Source organism: Bison bison, unplaced genomic scaffold (genome assembly GCF_000754665.1).
Source record: "Bison bison bison isolate TAMUID 2011002044 unplaced genomic scaffold, Bison_UMD1.0 scf7180017864326, whole genome shotgun sequence".
NCBI lineage: Eukaryota > Metazoa > Chordata > Mammalia > Artiodactyla > Bovidae > Bison > Bison bison.
In genome coordinates this window covers 3,793,640-3,803,012 of record NW_011494898.1, presented here as the reverse complement: position 1 = coordinate 3,803,012, position 9,373 = coordinate 3,793,640, and positions in this window count along the sequence as shown.

The window sequence follows — 9,373 nt, the reverse complement described above, 5'->3', positions numbered from 1 at the left end:
GTTATGACCAACCTAGACAGCATATTCAAAAGCAGAGACATTACTTTGCCAACAAATGTCCGTCTAGTCGAGGCTATGGTTTTTCCTGTGGTCATGTATGGATGTGAGAGTTGGACTGTGAAGAAGGCTGAGCGCCTAAGAATTGATGCTTTTGAACTGTGGTGTTGGGGAAGACTCTTGAGAGTCCCTTGGACTGCAAGGAGATCCAACCAGTCCATTCTGAAGGAGATTAGCCCTGGGCTTTCTTTGGAGGGAATGATGCTGAAGCTGAAACTCCAGTACTTTGGCCACCTCATTCGAAGAGTTGACTCATTGGAAAAGACTCTAATGCTGGGAGGGACTGGGGGCAGGAGGAGAAGGGGACGACAGAGGATGAGATGGCTGGATGGCATCACTGACTCGATGGACATGAGTCTGAGTGAACTCCGGGAGTTGGTGATGGACAGGGAGGCCTGGCGTGCTGCAGTTCATGGGGTCGTAAAGAGTCGGACACGACTGAGCAACTGAACTAGTACTTTAAGAAGCTAAGGTCTATTCTTTCCTAATATAATCAGATAATCCTCAGAAACAGAATGTGTGAGACCCAGTTATCTTATTTTTCCATCTCTGCTCATTTTATAGTCAAACAGTTTATAGCCAAGCTGGAATAGCAGTAGACCACAATGTTTGATAACTAGGATTCTAGGGTTCAAATTCAGCATTTACGATCATGGACAAACAATCTAATCCCAAGAATCTCAGTTTTCTTCTCTAATCTGTAATCAAATTGCTATTTATTTTTTTTAAGGATTAAGTAGTTAATAAAGTTAATTAAGTTAAAATTAATTTGTTTTAAAATCTTCTTTGTACTTTGACAATTCATAATTGGCCAAGTAGGAAGATGACAACTGGATAGAAGACCTTATCTGGAGTTGAGTTCATTGAATATTAAGCAGTACTTATAGAGGGAAAAAAAAGTGCTAAATCAAATTCTGTAGATTCTGAGAAACATTATTTGCTTATTATACCTGTCTGTCATGTTTTTGTTTATATACTGGGGTTTATCAACAAAAATTGGACTCAGATATTTTGTCAAGAGGGAAGACTGGAATCAAGTTATCATATATGCTGATCTTTCTCTATAGTCTTTATTTCAATTCAGTGCAAAAGGTATAATTAGATTTATCAGATAGTATATCTTGATTTTTGTTTTGAAAACATAACCATGAAAGTGACATCACACACATGTTTTATATAATATGTGACAAAAAGAACAAGGAATGTCATTTTAAAAGTCACTCTTCAATACATTGATTAAGATATTATTCATATATAGTTGTAAGTTGAAATTTATAAAATAGTTATAATTTTAATTGACCCATAGTTTAAATTTTGGCATTATAATGTTTATTTACAAAATTTGAAAATCTGATAATATAATGTGTCTTAAATATTTTAACATTCTTAAAAATAGAAGTGTGTCTGTTTGTAATAAAAAGCACATAACATACTTTCTATATTTTGACTGAACAAGAGAAAACATTTCTAAGTATTAATACAAATACAAATAAATGGTTCTTTTAGAGATAGAAGACATTTCATTTTATTTTATTCGGTTCATTCATCCTTTGCTTTTAAGTGCCTATCATAACCTGACAAGTCATACAAATTGACGTGGCCTTCATTTAATTAACTGATCATTTACCAGTTTATCTTTATCAAAGCTTATCCACTAAAAAAAGAGAGGGGGAGAAATGTCACAGATAATACTGAAACCTCTCCTTTTATTGGTCATCTATGAACACGAAACATGAAAGTATTCTGCAACATTAATGGCAAACTTTTATTGAGTCATTATTGTTTATTAGGCAGACATGGTTTTCAGTGCTTTGTGTGTATTATTGAATCCTCCCAACAAGTTTATGAGGAGAGTACTGTTGCCCTTATTTTTGTGTTACAAAAAGAGATGTTAATACTTCATCCAAAAATATGTAACTAGCAGGTGACATATCAGATTTCATTATGAAATCAGTCTCATGAGGACTGGTAATTAACCACCAGGATCTCAAAAATACCATCTCTGCATGTATCATGTCAGATTTATTACAGGACATGTTTTTGAGTAATTATGAGATATTTTAATATTTGTGATTGTATTCATATTTTCAAAAAATTAATATTTTTGAAAAGTGAGAATAAGATACTTAAAATATTCCAAAGACTTGTCTAAAATATATTTGTTTGATTTGTATTAATATTTTTACTCGCTAAAAGAAAAAAAAAACACAAACTTTTCAGTGACTCATCATCAGTTTCAGTTTGGTTCTAACTTAAGAAAAAAATAAAATGGATAGAGGAGAACTGTTTTCATTTCTGCAATTGCTATAAATTCTGTAAATATATCTGAAATGTCACTGCACACTATTTACCAACTTGTTGGTACCAAGTAGAGTCAGAATTATTAATGAGAGACCTTTGCCAACAAATGCTAGGGGCAGTGAACAGTACTTTTCTGTAAGTACAAATGAATGTGCATTGCTGGAATCTCAGATGAGATGACGAATGTCCTGCAAAGCTGATAGGAAGGGTAAAGTAAGGAAGATGGTGGAGAATAACAGTGCTGGATTACTTTCTACTTGAAAGAATTTTGGAAAAGGAGAAAAAGTAGAAACAATGGGGATCAAAGATTGAGAGGTTGAGGAAAGAAAGACAGAAATTAAATGGAAAAGTAGGGGGAAGTACAAAGAACAAGAGACAAACTCGAGGAAAGAAATAGAGAGGGTAAGGAAAAGTAAAGAAAAAAGTACAAAGAATTCCGTATCCTCAGCTTCTTGCCTCATCTTATCTGAGTGGACACTCCCAGAATCATTTTTTGGTTCTCTTCTCTACAGTCTGTAAGGTTTGCCATTAGGATTTCACTGGAAAGTGTCTTTAAAACCTTTCAGTGTATTAGGGGTTTTATTTTTCTATCAAAATGATAGACAATTGGATTTGAAAAAATTTGTTAGATAACTTTAAGCTTATAAGGAAACATTTTTCTGGGCAATGACTGTGGAAGATGCAAAAAAAAAAAAAGTCAATTTTCCCCAAACAAAAGCAACTTTATACCAAAGCAAAATCATAAATACCAAAAATGGAACAACAAGATACCAATATGAAAATGAAATATAAGTTTACAATTTTCAATATGAAAATAAAATGTTTGCAATTTTCAAAATAGTGCACTTTTCATCATCGGCAAAATCCTCTCTATATTATTTTAATCTCAGAAAGAATTTCCCTTCCTCTTTATTGCTGGTAATAACCTGGCTCCCCTAAGGACATGTTGTAATTTTGTTATGTGGTGAAGTATTTTTCCCTCCCGGACTCCTTACCAGGTGGCCTAGAGCTGGGTTAGGTCTCCTAGTTCACCCCTGCTGCTTCCAGTCCGTGTCTCCTCTCTCTCTCCTGAAGCACTGCAGTGTGACTCTCAAGTCATCCCATCAGATAAGACCACCTGTGAATCCCTCTTTGTTGGATCATTCACCCCTCTACTCCAAAGTGATCTTCTCACTCTGAAGGTTTTTAACTCCTGTCTCAATCGCCAAAATTACTCTTGCCTTAGTTATTGATGATTGTCTCATTCACAAATAAGATCCTTCCTGTGCCCTCGCTTCTCAGTTCCCCAACCTACAGGAAAGCTTCTTCTGCACTTACCTTGGGTATACACCTAGACTCTGTCATTATAAGTTACTGAACCTTTCTACAACCTCAAGTGTAAAATCCTCTAGGATTTTATTGAACACTTTGACCCTGGGGTCCCAAAGTCCAGTGATTCTGATACCTTTACACTGCCTGTCTTCCTCTTCATGTCCTCTCAGCTCTTCTCACCCAACTTGAATTTATCTACCATTGCTAAAACCATTCTATCTTAGACACATTCTTCTCTGCCTCCCTCTCACTTTATTGAAAAACACTTGGCAAAACCCCAGTCCTGGAAAAATACAGCTGCCTACTGCAGAGTACATGATGAGAAACGCTGGACTGGAAGAAACACAAGCTGGAATCAAGATTGCCAGGAGAAATATCAATCACCTCAGATATGCAGATGACACCACCCTCATGGCAGAAAGTGAAGAGGAACTAAAAAGCCTCTTGATGAAAGTGACAATGGAGAGTGAAAAAGTTGGCTTAAAGCTCAACATTCAGAAAACGAAGATCATGGCGTCCGGTCCCACTACTTCATGGGAAATAGACGGGGAAACAGTGGAAACAGTGTCAGACTTTATTTTTCTGGGCTCCAAAATTACTGCAGATGGTGACTGCAGCCATGAAATTAAAAGACACTTACTCCTTGGAAGGAAAGCTATGACCAACCTAGATAGCATATTCAAAAGCAGAGACATTACTTTGCCAACAAAGGTTCATCTAGTCAAGGCTATGTTTTTTCCTGTGGTCATGTATGGACGTGAGAGTTGGACTGTGAAGAAGGCTGAGTGCCGAAGAATTGATGATTTTGAACTGTGGTGTTGGAGAAGACTCTTGAGAGTCCCTTGGACTGCAAGGAGATCCAATCAGTCCATTCTTAAGGAGATAAGCCCTGGGATTTCTTTGGAAGGAATGACGCTAAAGCTGAAACTCCAGTACTTTGGCCACCTCATGCGAAGAGTTGACTCATTGGAAAAGACTCTGATGCTGGGAGGGACTGGGGTCAGGAGGAGAAGGGGACGACAGAGGTTGAGATGGCTGGATGGCATCACTGACTCGATGAACGTGAGTCTAAGTGAACTCCGGGAGTTGGTGATAGAGAGGGAGGCCTGGCGTGCTGCAATTCATGGGGTCGCAAAGAGTTGGACATGACTGAGCAACTGATCTGATCTGATCTGCTGATCTGACTGCATACATTTGGATTCATGAAATTGACTATGACTGGAGAAAGATTTAGAACCAAATTGTTTTAATCTGAAATTAATAGCTAGTAACTTCAAATGAATATTTAACACATCCACCATCATACAATTACTTACTTCATTCACTGTCTCAGTGTAATTTGAGACAATTCCAAACATCTCCTCTCTCAAGTTTCCACGTATATTTATGCAGCGACTGAACTCCCAGTTCACTAAGAAAATTGAAAGTAGTGAGAGAAATCCTACAAGCTCCTACCTCAAATCCCCTGTCTGAATCTGTGTGCGTATGTTCTCTCTCCCCTACTGTTCCTATAGATGAACCCACCCCATACCCCTATTTAAGGCTTATCGGCTTAGCTATACTAGATTCATTCTTTCTTGCCTACTAAAGAATATCACTCTATTCAGTCTCTTCTCTGATCCCCATCATCAAATTTACCCTTTTTAATGTCTCAGATGGCTCAGTGGTAAAGAATCCACCTGCCAATGCAGGAGATGCAGGAAACAGAGGTTTGATCTCTGTGTCAGGAAGATCCCCTGGAGAAGGGAGTGGCAACCCATTCCAATATTCTTACGTGAAGAACCCCTTGGACAGAGGAGCCTGGTGAGCTACAATCCATGGGGTCACAAACAGTTGAACACAACTGAATACCTAAGCGTGCATGCTACCCCATCTGGGTTTCTAGTCCTCCTTCCCTGCTTTAGTTTCTCATTAGCAGCATTTCCTTTCTAAGTTACTGTATAGATTTATTGACTTTTAAATTCACTTTTCTATAGAAGCTCCATGAAAACAGATTTCTGTTTTATTTACCGATGTGTTCTGGGTACCTAGAAAATAGCTCACATAGTGGATGTTCAGTACATATTTTTAGCTATTGAATAAATGTGTATTTGAATAAATTAAAACTTTTAATTAAAATCTGCCTTAATTTATAATACATGCTATACTGACCTTTCATCTCTAACTTGTGTCTCTTGGCACTACCTGTGAGCAGATAGGTGACCACATTGCTTTTACTTAACAATCTAATTGCTTGTACACTCTAAGACTTTGGGTAATGACATATTTTAAAGAATTACAGTTTCAGATTATGAATCACTCTCTTCAGTATAGATGCTGACGTAGCAGAACTTTCTTAGTCTATTCATATCCTAACATTATTTGAAATGGACTCAACACTCAATGGCGAAACATAATGGCCTACATATAGACACGCACACATACACTCCTACCCACTCAGTGGCATTCTGTCAATTCACTTTCATCTATGCTGTAGGAGGCCCATAAGTGCTATTTACTACCACTCCTTTTATACTTGCTAGCACACTTGAATATAGGCAGCCATGAGACTTAATTGCAGCAGTTTTTTTTTTTTATTGGGGTATTTCTCTTCTCTCCATGCTTCTTCAGACTTCTGAAATACACTCAAAGCTTATATATATATATATTTTTTTTTTTTTTAATGTAGATCATTATCAGTGTTATTTATGTAAGGCCTTGAAGTTGGGCTATCTTTTTTCATTTATACAAAACAACGTTTTTCAGAATTCCTACTGAGGATTTTCCCCTTTATGAGAAAATATGGAAACCAAAAATAAATATCATAGAAGAGAAAGACAAAGAAAATTAAGACATGCTTGGATAGCCTGAACACAGATTCCTGAGTCAGAGAATATGTGCTATATACACAAGAGGTCTAGACCACATCCAATTAATCACTGTTTCTGAAAAGAGTAAAACTTTCAGAAGAGTTTCCCTTTGTAGGGGAAGCTTGTTACTTTTGATGCCATTGAGAGTTCAATTATTAGGGAGAAAAATCTGTTTGAAAAATATTCACTGAACTTAGAGTTGTCCAAAGTTCTGTCACCTAGCCCAAGTACTTTTGAGTCCCTGATCAAGCCCCTACTGCTCCTGATCTATTTCCTGAATTCCTTCACCATTTCCTCCCATCAGCTCTTCTGGGGATAGCCCTGAGCCATTTTGCACTTGTGGAGATACTCAAGTTTCATCCAGCTCAGCGGCCCCCAACCTTTCTGGCTCCAGGGAGTGGTTTCATGGAGGGCAATTTTTTCACAGTCCTAGGTGGGGAAAGATGGTCTCAGAACGATTCAAGCACATTGCATTTATTGTACTTTTTGTTTCTAATCTAATGCCACTGCTGATCTGACAGAAGGTGTGGTCTGAGGCCCAGAGGCTGGGAAGCCCCAGTCTAGTTCACAACATTTCTGGCTATTATAATGTATATTTATAGAAACGTTTAATTATTAAATGTCTTCTCTATGCTGCTGCTAAGGCACTTCAGTCGTGTCCGACTCTGTGTGACCCCATAGACGGCAGCCCACCAGGCCCCCCCACCGTCCCTGGGATTCTCCAGGCAAGAACACTGGAGTGGGTTGCCATTTCCTTCTCCAGTGCATGGAAGTGAAAAGTGAAAGTGAAGTCGCTCAGTTGTGTCCAACTCTTTGCGACCCCATGGACTGCAGCCTACCAGGCTCCTCTGCCCATGGGATTTCCCAGGCAAGAGTACTGGAGTGGGGTGTCATTGTCTTCTCTGGTCTTCTCTCTACTTCACTCTTTTTGGAGAACCCACTGTTCATATAAAGTGGCTTTTGTTTGGTTTATGAGTTAATAACTAAATGTGCCTTTTCCAGCTTGGGGATCATCGTTCGTTTTGGTTCAAAATCTTGTCTTGACCACACTGAACATTCAATATAATTAATTACTGATACAGATTTGCATTTCTTCAAACCAAGAGAGTGTTATAAGATAGACATAGTGACTTGGTAAGAAAAGCTGCCTGTTAGCAAGTGGCAGCCTTGCAAGTAGATAGAGTGTTTTTAAACTTCTATTATGATATTTTCAGCCGAAAAAATTTGCAATCCTTGGCTCTGATGGAAATCCAATGATGAAATAGGGCCATTCTTTTCAATTATTACAGCTACATGGTCTGCATGACTTTATAGTTCTGAACTTGACTTATTCTAGACTTAAACAAACAAAAAATAAAAACAAGATATATAGCCCTTTATTCATGTAAGAGATACATTGTAAGGATAAATTAAACTATTTCTATTCATAACATTACTGAGTTTTTGGACATACGGTGCTATATAAATGCAAAGTGCTGTCGTTCCCTTTACAGAGACTGAGGATACGATATAGAGGGACGAGGTGTAGGGATAGTTGAAATGTTTGTGTTAGCTTTATTTCTTAAGAAAAATACTTTGGAAATATCTAAGCTTAATCACACTTCGTTTTTCCTCTTCATAATTCAGAACGCATTTATCTTTGTTCATCCACAAAGCAAAATAGTTATTTCTCGCCCTTGCTCAGATCTTGAGCTCAAGCTCATGAAAATGCTTCAGCTCTTTGTGCCAACAGAAGGAGCCATTTGACAAATTGCGCGTTTGAGTTATCACAATCTTATGTGATCTCCCCACAATGCCACACGCCTCTTATCTGATTCCGATAGCTCAGGGACAACTTAACACATTGCATTAATCTTTATTGTGATTTAATTTTGCGCAGTCAAGATCCAGAGTGGAAGGTGAAACTGCTCGGATTTCAAAATCAGGTTGCTCTGCTTGCAAATCACTTATTCTGTTAAATACTGGGAAAGATATCCACCGGGAAATTTTGACACTCAATCCATCAGTCTACTTTCAGCCCTCCTGACTTCAGCTGTTGTTGTTAGATTCTTTGTCCTGTTTCTTCTGGCAAGTGATGCCAGTGCTTAAAACGAAGAACTGATCGTGATGTCAAAGTCCTGTAAACCAAGAGTAGTAAATAGCTGTGGAAATAATCTGGCTTGATTTCTCAAGGTCTTCTGTGCTCACCATTACAAGTTCTCAATTTAGGTTCTCTTGCTCCCACATTTGAGGTACAGAAGAGTAAGAAGTGTGCATAGCTATTGACAGGTACTTCTTAGGTTGAAACAGCCTTCATATAATATAAAATCAAACACTGAAGAATAAAGGATCCATTTATTGGAGGTGAATGTAAACTGTAGTGATGAGTAGTAGAAAGGGCAGCAGGTTAAAACTAAAGATATGTCGTCTTATAGTGATACCATCATCAAAAGTGAAAGTGTTGCTTTTTGTGACTCCATGGGCTGTAGTCCACCAGACTCCTCTGTCCATGGAATTCTCCAGGCAAGAATATTATAATGGGTAGCCATGCCCTTCTCCAGGGGATCTTCCCAACCCAGTGATTGAACTCAGGTATCCTGCATTCCAGGCAGATTCTTTACCATGTGAGCCACCAGGGAAGCCTGATAACTACCATAAGAAGCCTAAATTATCCTCTAGAATCCTTGAAATAATATGGAGGGTTCAGTTCAGTTCAGTTCAGTCGCTCAGTCGTGTCCAACTCTTTGCGACCCCATGAATCACAGCACGCCAGGCCTCCCTGTCCATCACCAACTCCTGGAGTTCACTGAGACTCACGTCCATCAAGTCAGTGATGCCATCCAGCCATCTCATCCTCTGTTGTCCCCTTCTCCTCC